Source organism: Rattus norvegicus, chromosome 8 (genome assembly GCF_021556685.1).
Source record: "Rattus norvegicus strain SHRSP/BbbUtx chromosome 8, alternate assembly SHRSP_T2T, whole genome shotgun sequence".
In the NCBI taxonomy this organism is placed as follows: domain Eukaryota; kingdom Metazoa; phylum Chordata; class Mammalia; order Rodentia; family Muridae; genus Rattus; species Rattus norvegicus.
Genome location: NC_141541.1, coordinates 70,818,180 through 70,827,404, shown reverse-complemented (window position 1 = coordinate 70,827,404; position 9,225 = coordinate 70,818,180). Strand labels below are relative to the sequence as shown.

The window sequence follows — 9,225 nt, the reverse complement described above, 5'->3', positions numbered from 1 at the left end:
CTCCTGCAAAGCTGGTGTTAATGCAGGGCCCACACACACCTGAACCTTTCCCTACTAGAATTAAGAATAGAATTTCCATCTCAACGTGGTGGCCCACACCTTTAACCCCAGCGCTCTGGATGCAGAGGCAGGCAGCTTGATTAACAAGAGTGAATTCCAAGATAACCAGAGCTACATCGTGAGACCCTGTCGAAAAAAACCAACTACATATACAATTTTTCATGAATAAATGACTACACACATATACATGTACATAATACATGAGAGCATACATGTGAGACAATTGACTACCACACTCTCGAGAAACAAATTGTTTCGTTTGTAAATGTTTTTTTTTTCATTTTTCTAAAAGTGACACCACATTCCTTGTAAATTTCTGTAACCAGCAAGTAAGTGGGGTATGTTTCGTAAAGAGTGTAAAATATGCTCAGTGTTTAATAATCAACTCTACAGGACCTCCATACACACAACTAAAGACGAAATATCACAGAACTACCTCTTTTAAAATTCAAGCCTCATTTATGATAACATCAGCTCAGAATGCCTCCTGAATGTGAGAAACAGAAACATCAGCTACAGGAAGCCAACAGCCGCCTCATCCTTGACGATGCTAGGTCCTCACCCCCACCCACATCCCTGTAAGTGGAGGAGCAGAGCAGGGCAGGAAAGACAAGGCATGCATTAGAAGATGAAGCCAAGTGTCAGCATCAGATGGTGGTCAGCTGTATACAGGACCTCTCAGCAGCTCCCCACAGAGACCCCAAGAATAAAGCTCAGAACTTACAAGTGAGTCCCAGAAGGCGACAGGATACCAGATAAACAAACAAGACTTGACTGTGTTTGCAAAGATGTGAGATAGGCTCACAGCTACCAAAACAGCTACAGGAAAGGCTACTATGTAGTCACTCTCGTGCACACCTGGCTGCAGTTAACACAGTTAGTTCTTCTGAGTGGCTGTGAATAGCTCCACAAAACGCCTAAGAAAGGAACCAAGGAATTGCATTAATCCAGAGTTACGTGTTTGTGGATTGGAAGACTCAATAGCCCTTAAATCAATGTGTAGATTAAACCCAAAATCTATTCAAGTTTCAGGAAGATATTTTATAGACACAGGCAAGACTGCTTTTACATAGACTGGAGTGGTAAATGTTCCCAGCACCCAAGTCAGGCACTCACAACCACAGCTCCTGGGGATCTAACACTCTCTTTCTGGCTTCTGCTGGTACCTGCAACCAAGTACACAGACCTATACAGAACAAGCTCACACACACACACACACACACACACACACACACACACACACACACACACCCTACCCCTAAAAACTATAAAATAAATCATTAAAAATTCCATACAAAGATAAAGGTGTTAGAATGCCTAAAGGATTTCAAAAAGAAAACTAAACTGGGAGAAGCCAGTTCACCTAAGTTCAAGACTCATTCATTTAACTATGGAGCCACAGCAGCCAACAGTGTGGGGCTACTTACTGGGAGGGGGGGTCAGAGGTCACATAGATCAGAGTTCACATGGCAAAAAGAGGCAGCTGAGAAACAAACCCATGCAGACAGGCCCAGCTGAATTTTTAGAAAGGTACAAAAGTAATCTGTGGAGAACAAGAGACAGCCTGTTCAGTAAATGGCGCCAGAGGGGCAAGTGTCTGGTGGGGGGCTTTTATATAAACCTCACACCTGACACAAAAATCACAGACGCCAATGTGAGGCGTCCACATGTTTAGCGAAAACGACAGGGGAAAATCTTTGTGGTCTAGGGTTGACGGGGGTTCTTGAACTCAACACCAGAGGCATGACCCATAAAAGGAAAAATGCACAAGTTTGACCTCATCTGAATTAAAAACGTTTGCTCTGAAAAACACTCTGGTAAGTGGCTGAAAAACAAAGCAGAGACAGAGAGAAAAACAGTGCATACCATGGGGCTGACAGGGGCTGGAACTCAGACTGCAGTTTAAAGGCATTCGCATCCGTAAGAAGAAAAGCAGCAAGCCAATTAGGAAAGGGGGGAAAATGTGCACAGACATTTCACTCAGAGGTCACTTAGGTGACAAGCCCGCCCACAAAGGCATGTCCATCTCATCAGCCATGATGGGAATGCACACTGAAGCTACCCGAGGGATGACCACACAACCCACAGAACGATGCCAATTAAACAATAGTGTCCAGGCCAAGAGACCCGACAGTGCGGGTCTCTCTGATAAATAAATCAGGAGGGCTGGGGGTGGAGCTCAGATAGTGCGCTGCCCTGGCCTGCACTAAGGCCTGGCTCAGTAGCACCAATGGGTGTGCACACTTGTGATGTCAGCAGTTAGGAGGTGAAGACAGGCTGGTCAGAAGTTCAGGGTCATCCTGAGCTGCATAGTATGTGTGAGGATTCTGGGAGTGAGAGTAAGTTACAAGGGATTCTGTCAGAAGTGGAGAGGGGAGGACAGAGGGGGAGAGAAGAGAGGGGAGAAGGAGCTGGAGGGGAAAGAAGGGAAGGGAAAGGAGGGGGAGGGGAGAGGAGGGAAGGGAAGAGAAGGGGAGAGAAGGGAAGGGAAGGGAAGGGGAGAGAAGGGAAGGGAAGGGAAGGGGAGGGAAGGGAAGGGAAGGAAAGGGGAGGGGAGGGGAGGGGAGGGGAGGGGAGGGAAGGGAAGGGAAGGGAAGGGAAGGGAAGGGAAGGGAAGGGAAGGGAAGGGAAGGGAAGAAGAGAATATGGAACTCTGCCCTAGAATGCAGGATGGGAGTTTCTTTAAAAACTAAACAGGCAGCTAATATATGTCCCAGCAGTTCATTGCACTCCTGAACATTTCTCCCACAGAAATGAAGCCTTCCACTCAAGAGCTATATGTGAATATTTAGTACAGTTTTATTTGTAATAGCTCCAAACGAGAAATAGCCCAGACAAGCAAGGTTAAGTAAACTGTGGTACATCCATAACATGGATTACTACTTAACCACGAAAAAGAAATAAGCATGGCTACAGGAGACAAGGGGCTGAATCTCTGGAGAGTGATGTTGAGTGGAAGAAGTCAACACACTTGTCAACACAGAAGGTGATACACTGAATGGTTCCACATACAGCATTCTTCAAATGACAGAGTATGAAATGGGGACCCTGTCCAGGAGATAATGGAGCCAAGAAAGGGGACAACATGGCTATAAAGGGCATTGTGTGAGATATTGAAGATGGGCATGTCCTGTATCTTGACTACACAATGTCAGAATCCTGCTTCTGATGTCCTACTATGACTATACAGGATGGTAGCTGTGATGTCCTACTATGACTATACAGGACAATAGCTGTGATGTCCTACTATCAGTATATAGGATGATAGCTGTCCTACTATGAATATACAGGACAATAACTGTGATGTCCTACTATGACTATACAGGATGGTAGCTGTGATGTCCTACTATGACTATACAGGATGGTAGCTGTGATGTCCTACTATGACTATACAGGACGGTAGTGCTGGGAAGCTGAACAACAGCTACAGTGGGATATCTTGGTGTTATTTATTTTTCACAGCTGCTCTTTAATCTTCTCACCCCACAGTTCCTGGATCAAGACAGGGTTGAGTAAGGTAATTTAAAAGGCAAAGGCTCCATGCTGGCTTAATAAGAGCTGCTGTGGCGGTGTTGACCATGATCAGCTTCTGGTACTGGCTGGGAGCTGTGGACCCCAGCGTGTCCTAATGGAACCAGGACTTGGCATCAGAGCGTTAGACCTCTGTTCGAACCTCAGCTTTCCCATTTACTAAGCCCTGGGCCTTTGGCAGTTCACTTGTAGTTCAGTTCTTTGGCCTCTTCTGTTCCACTCCTCTGCTGCTTGTGTTACAGATGGGCCAATTTGTCCTTGCGTCCATGTGTGAACACCAGGTCACGATCTGACTATTCAGGGACTTACCACCCCAGTATGGTTGGTATCAGGCAAGTAATGACGGTCTTATTTAAGCCTCCCCCACTATACTTCCTACTTTCTCAAGAGCTATCGGAAAGAGCGATCTGTTTTCTTCTGTAGTCATAGATTCAAAGAGTGATTTGGAAAACCAAAGAGATGGATCAGTCTGTAAAGCTCTGCCTTTTCAAGCATGAGCGCCTGAGTTAGACTACCAGGACCTACCTAAGAATTCTAGGCGTGATGGCACATGCTTTTAATCTCAGCACTAAGGAGGCAGAGACAAGCAGATCCCAGAGATCAAAGGTCAGCCATCTTAGCCAAGACATTGAAGCCAGTGAGAAACCTTGTCTCAAAATACCATAGTAGATAATGTCCTGAGAAACCTCACCCAAGGTCATCATCTGCCCACCCCCACACAATCATACAATCGCATACACTTGTACACACACATATACATGGACACACAGTCATACTCTCACTTATATTCATATACTTCTACACACATTCACAAATACACTCACATAACTGCACACATACACACAAACATACATACACAAATATACACATACATAGACATGAGTGCGCGTGCGCACACACACGCGCACACACACGCACACACACATGCACACACACACGTGCACACACATGCACACACATGCACACACACGCATGCACACTGTAGGTTTGGAAACCGCTGGGGTCTTCCCCAGCTAATGGAAGGAGAAACAACCTGACTGTCAGACTTTCTGGGTCCAGCCAGGCCTGAAGCCAGATTCTGTGTGGAATATCCTTTTTCATTTAACCTAATTTGAATGAAGTTTCTGCTCCTGGCACCTGAAAAATTAGGGAACTTTATTTCTTGTAACCCCAACGAGTCTGCTTCATGACCTCTGAGACAGCTGTGGTAACGCCTTCTATCTCACTGCGTGATTGTACACAGAGGAAAAAGTACAAATCTTTGTTCCTTTTCCTGCTTGTAACCAGTCTGTGAAATTGGGTAGAGACATGGAGATTAAAATGGAAAAGACCTAAAGGAGAGGACCCTGAAGGCCATCTCAACTGCTCAAGCAGTAATTTGAGTCTTTTGGTAGAATAACATATTCGTCCATCCATCCGTCCGTCCATCCATCCACCCATCCTTCCATCTGTCCATCTGTCCATCTGTCTGTCTGTCTATCTGTCTACCTATTTATGATCTCATATAGCCCAGGCTAGCCTCATATTTACTATGTGGCTGAGGATAACCTTGTACTCCTGATCCTTCTGCTTCCTTGTTCCAGATGCTAGGATTATAAGCATGCACCTCTATGTCTGATTTCTGGTGCTGGGGATGGAACTCAGAGCTTCCTGTATGCAAGCACTGTACCACTGAGCTACAACCCCAAGCCCAAAACTTAAAAAGTAAATGTATATTCTCTCTCTCTCTCTCTCTCTCTCTCTCTCTCTCTCTCTCTCTCTCTCTCTGAGAGAGGGGGAGCTAGCAGGGCTGGGGGCACACACATGTGTCATGGTGTTTGTGTGCCAATCAGAGGGCACATTTCAGGAGTAAACTCTCACCTTTCACCTCTGTTTTTGAGGTAGGGTCTCTCTTGTTTAGCACACTCCAAGCTGGTTGGCCCTCAAGCTTCCAGCTGATTTTCTTGGGATCACAGGTGAGCACCATGCTCTCTGTGTCACGCTCTTGATGAGCATCAAGCTCTCTACTGGTTACAAGATGAGCGTGGGCTGTCAGGTTTGCCAGGCAAGTGGTTTCTCCCCTAAGCCATCTCCTGAGTCTGTACGGTTTCTATTTTTAAGTGCATGATGTAGCTGGGATAGGGCATAAGAAAAACATATTAAGAGGCTTGTAGTTTGGCAACAGGGGTACTGAGCACTCTAAGAATTCTCTAAGCAGTTTCTTTGTTTCAAAAGTTATTCGTTTAAAGTACAATACTTTTATTAAGCTTTTGAGAATTTCATGCATTTTGATCATATTCACCCTTCTGTAGATACAATGCATTTTAATCATGTTAGTCCTTCTGTTCCCTCCCCCTAACTTTTCTCTCACTCTCTTCCAATTTTGTATGCTTAAAAAAAAAAAAACACAAACAAACCAAAAACCATCTAGTCCAATCTGTACTGTTCATGAGTCAACCTATGAGGGGGCCACGCCCTTAAGAAAACCTGATTCTCCCTCCCCAGAAATCACCAATCACCAATATCCATTCAGCTCTTGAGCCTTTCCTGCTCCAAGCTGGAATGTTGCCTGGCTTGCTCTTGTGCGGGTCTAATACAGGCAACCACATCTGCCACAAGGCCATGAGAGCAGCTTCCTGCTATGTCCAGAAGACACTGCTCCACTCTTGTCCTCTTTGACAGCTGGCTTGTACAGTCTGAGATGGCAGCCCCTGAGCCTCAGGAAGGAAGGAAGGGGGTGACATAGTTGCCCCACTTGTGGCTATAAGCACTTAATATCCAGGCAGTCATTCAAGGAAAGTGGTTTGCATAAGAGGAAATGAGGGAGTGGGGCGAGTGGATTTGAGAGCTCTTTGCACAAACACCCAGTCACTTGGTGCCACATCCTTGGAATTGCCACACTCTTGACTCAAAATGAAGAGGGGGCCCAGTGCCAAGGGGGGCACTGCAGTGCTTGTCATGGCCACCGAAGAGGGGCGAGTTTGGCCACCTGTCCTCCGGAGGTTGTTCAGGGAAAGCAGCCAGTCTGGGCTCCTGGGGGATGGCTCAGAAGGTGGGTTCCTCCCTGAAGAAGGACCAAAGGGATCCCAAGTTCAAGGGCACTGGGGCGTTTGAGGACAGGCTTCCTGAGAACTCTGCTGAGGAATCTGGAGAGGCAGAGCATGAGGGGAAGAAGCCATCACAGGTATACATGAGTAAAGAGTTTACTTACCCATGGGGGAGCTCAGAGAGCAGGGGGCATCTTGGAATTCCCCACTCCTCAGACATTGCATCTATGTTCAGTTGAGGTGAGGGTTCCTCTCCTCTCGCCTGTGGCTCTTTCTGCCCAGGGGTTACTCTAGCATCCAAGGATAACACCGTAAAGGTCAAAGATGATGACCATTAGCAGGAAAGCTCCTTACATGTCAGAGGACAGCACCTGGCTGTCTGAGCTGGGATCACACCCTGGCTGGGTACCTTTCTGGAGAAAGAGGAAGCGTGTAGAGAGGTGGATAACTGTGGCCAGAACTGACACTCCTGTGTTCTTCTTAGATTCCTAGCAGAGCTCAGATAAACATCCAGAACCTTTGGAATGTCACCCACCTTCCCACAGCCCTCCCTCCAGCCCCCCACACACACGAAGATGAAGTATTTTTAGCTGTGTTCATTGGCAGTCTGTTTCTCTAGACAGTTGCATAAGTGGCTTGGCGGGGACAGTGAGCTGCACCAGTGGATGGTAAAGCCATTGACTCTGGGGGTGCAGCCAGTGTGGCTTGGTGGGGTTGGCAGGGTCCAGGCCCCTCTGTACATGGAAGGAAAACCTGACACATGCCAGGGAGGTGAGGTGACTTCATCCTGGCTGATTTATGATGAGGAATAACACCAGAGCTCTCCAGCTGCTCCTACCCTTTGATGATTTTGGAATCACAGAATATTAAACTCTGAGAAGAACCCCTGAATGCAGACCAACTGGCTGTGCTGAGCAGTGTAAGGGTTCAGAACTGAGCCTCTGAGGCTCAGAGCCTCAGAGCATCCCGGGACAAGGGAGAGTAGGGCTTTGGGAAGCAGGCTCTCTCCCATCATGCTGGTTGGGTTTTCTCTTTTTCCTTGAATGTTCTGTGTTAGCCTCCCATCAGCAATTTGGGCTGGGACTGTAAGCACTGTTTTTATGAGTAAGAATACAAGCTCGGCTCACAGAGGTTAGCAAGGCTTCGCCTAAATCAAAGAGTAGAGCAGGAGCTGAGCAGACCTCGGGTCCACTCTCTTCCTGGCCAGACTCTTGTTTTTCTCCATCTTCAGGGAGAATTGGGACAAACCTCCTAAAAGAACCTGTGCTTCAACTGGTCAAAGTGTAGAGAAACAGTGACTTTGGGGAGCTGGGATGGAAATGGGACACCTACATCATACCCTCTTCTAGAGGCTCAGAGAGCATGTTGAAAAGAGATAGCAGGAGCCAGATGTCAAGGAAAATTGGAGTGAGACATAGGACGAGACCACAGTACCCATGAACTCCCAACAGCTGTGGTTGACTGCGCAAGGCTTGTGCAAGATCAAGCCAGTCAACATTCCAGCACAAGCCCCCACCCCCATCTGAGGAGTCCCTGATGGTTGATGGACTCTAAGAGAGGGAGAGAGGGGAAGAGGTGGGGGAGAGGAAGAGTGCTTTTCTTTAAGGATATGTGGCCCCTGATAGGACAGTCACTCAATGGATGGCCCCACACCCACATGTATATGGGCAACACAAATGGGCTTAGCAAAAAAAGCAAAAAAGGACATGAAGTTGGGAGGGAGCACAGGGGATTGAAGGAGAATAGGTGTGGGAGGAGTTAGGGGAGGTTAGGGAGGTGACACAGACAGATACACATGAATAAATAATAAAATAAAATGTAAAATCACTAACCAGTACAGCCTGTTCTCTGTCAACTTGACACAAACACCCGACTCTAAGCCGTACCTTTCTGCCTTGTGTCCCCAAAGTCTTGGGTTGCTATCATACTTAAATTGCTTTGTCATGCATGTTGGCCACAGCAACAAGAAGAATTAACGAGCATAGAATCCTGGGGAAAGAGAAAGAAAAACCACAAAATCAAATTAGCTCCTGTAATAAAAAATATCCAATAGTTGAGATTTTTAGGAAGGAGGAAAAATGAAGGGAGGGGACATGAGTCAAACTTCTTCCGATTGCCAGCATTTAAACTCCACAGGAAGCTTCCGACCAAGGAACTTTGGATGCCACCGCTGGCGAGGATGCTAACATCCAGCCTGCCAGTTTCACGCCTGCCTTTCTCCGGTGGAAACAGCCACCCTTGCTGCCCAGAGCCCCGTGCCTCTGCTGGCACTTGGAGTAAGGAGAGCTGGCTAAAGTCACGCCCTCTCCCCAGCCTGTGTCCCCTATGCAGAATGGGGGTGGGGGTGGGCTTGACCAAACGTTCTTGAGGTCTTGTCTGCATTGTTGGTATGAGGACGCATGACTAGTTGCTATGGAAACCTTCTGGTGCCCAGGCTGTTTGTCATGTTTCAGGGATGTGTTCTTCTGCCACCTGGAGAATACTGCACTTGGCAGACACTGAAGTTCAAAGACAGGGTAGAAGTTCTGACTTGGGAAGAACCAGAGGGGTGTGTGTGTGTGTGTGTGTGTGTGTGTGTGTGTGTGTGTGTTAGCTACTGTTCTGTTGT

The 9,225-nt window shown here is 47.0% G+C and overlaps 1 long non-coding RNA gene across 2 annotated transcripts; it reads right to left on the bottom strand.

Annotated features, from left to right (window-relative positions):
• Positions 1–3,526: 3,526 nt before the first annotated feature.
• On the bottom strand, positions 3,527–8,886 carry LOC108351729 (uncharacterized). Of its 2 annotated transcripts, none has more exons than XR_015627768.1 (3): positions 8,450–8,837; positions 6,782–7,030; positions 3,527–6,634 (listed from the first exon to the last, which is right to left on the bottom strand). It is a non-coding gene; the product is annotated as an uncharacterized LOC108351729 (long non-coding RNA). The 2 variants fall into 2 exon arrangements; XR_015627769.1 differs by having other exon boundaries at positions 5,800–6,634; positions 8,504–8,886.
• Positions 8,887–9,225: the final 339 nt, after the last annotated feature.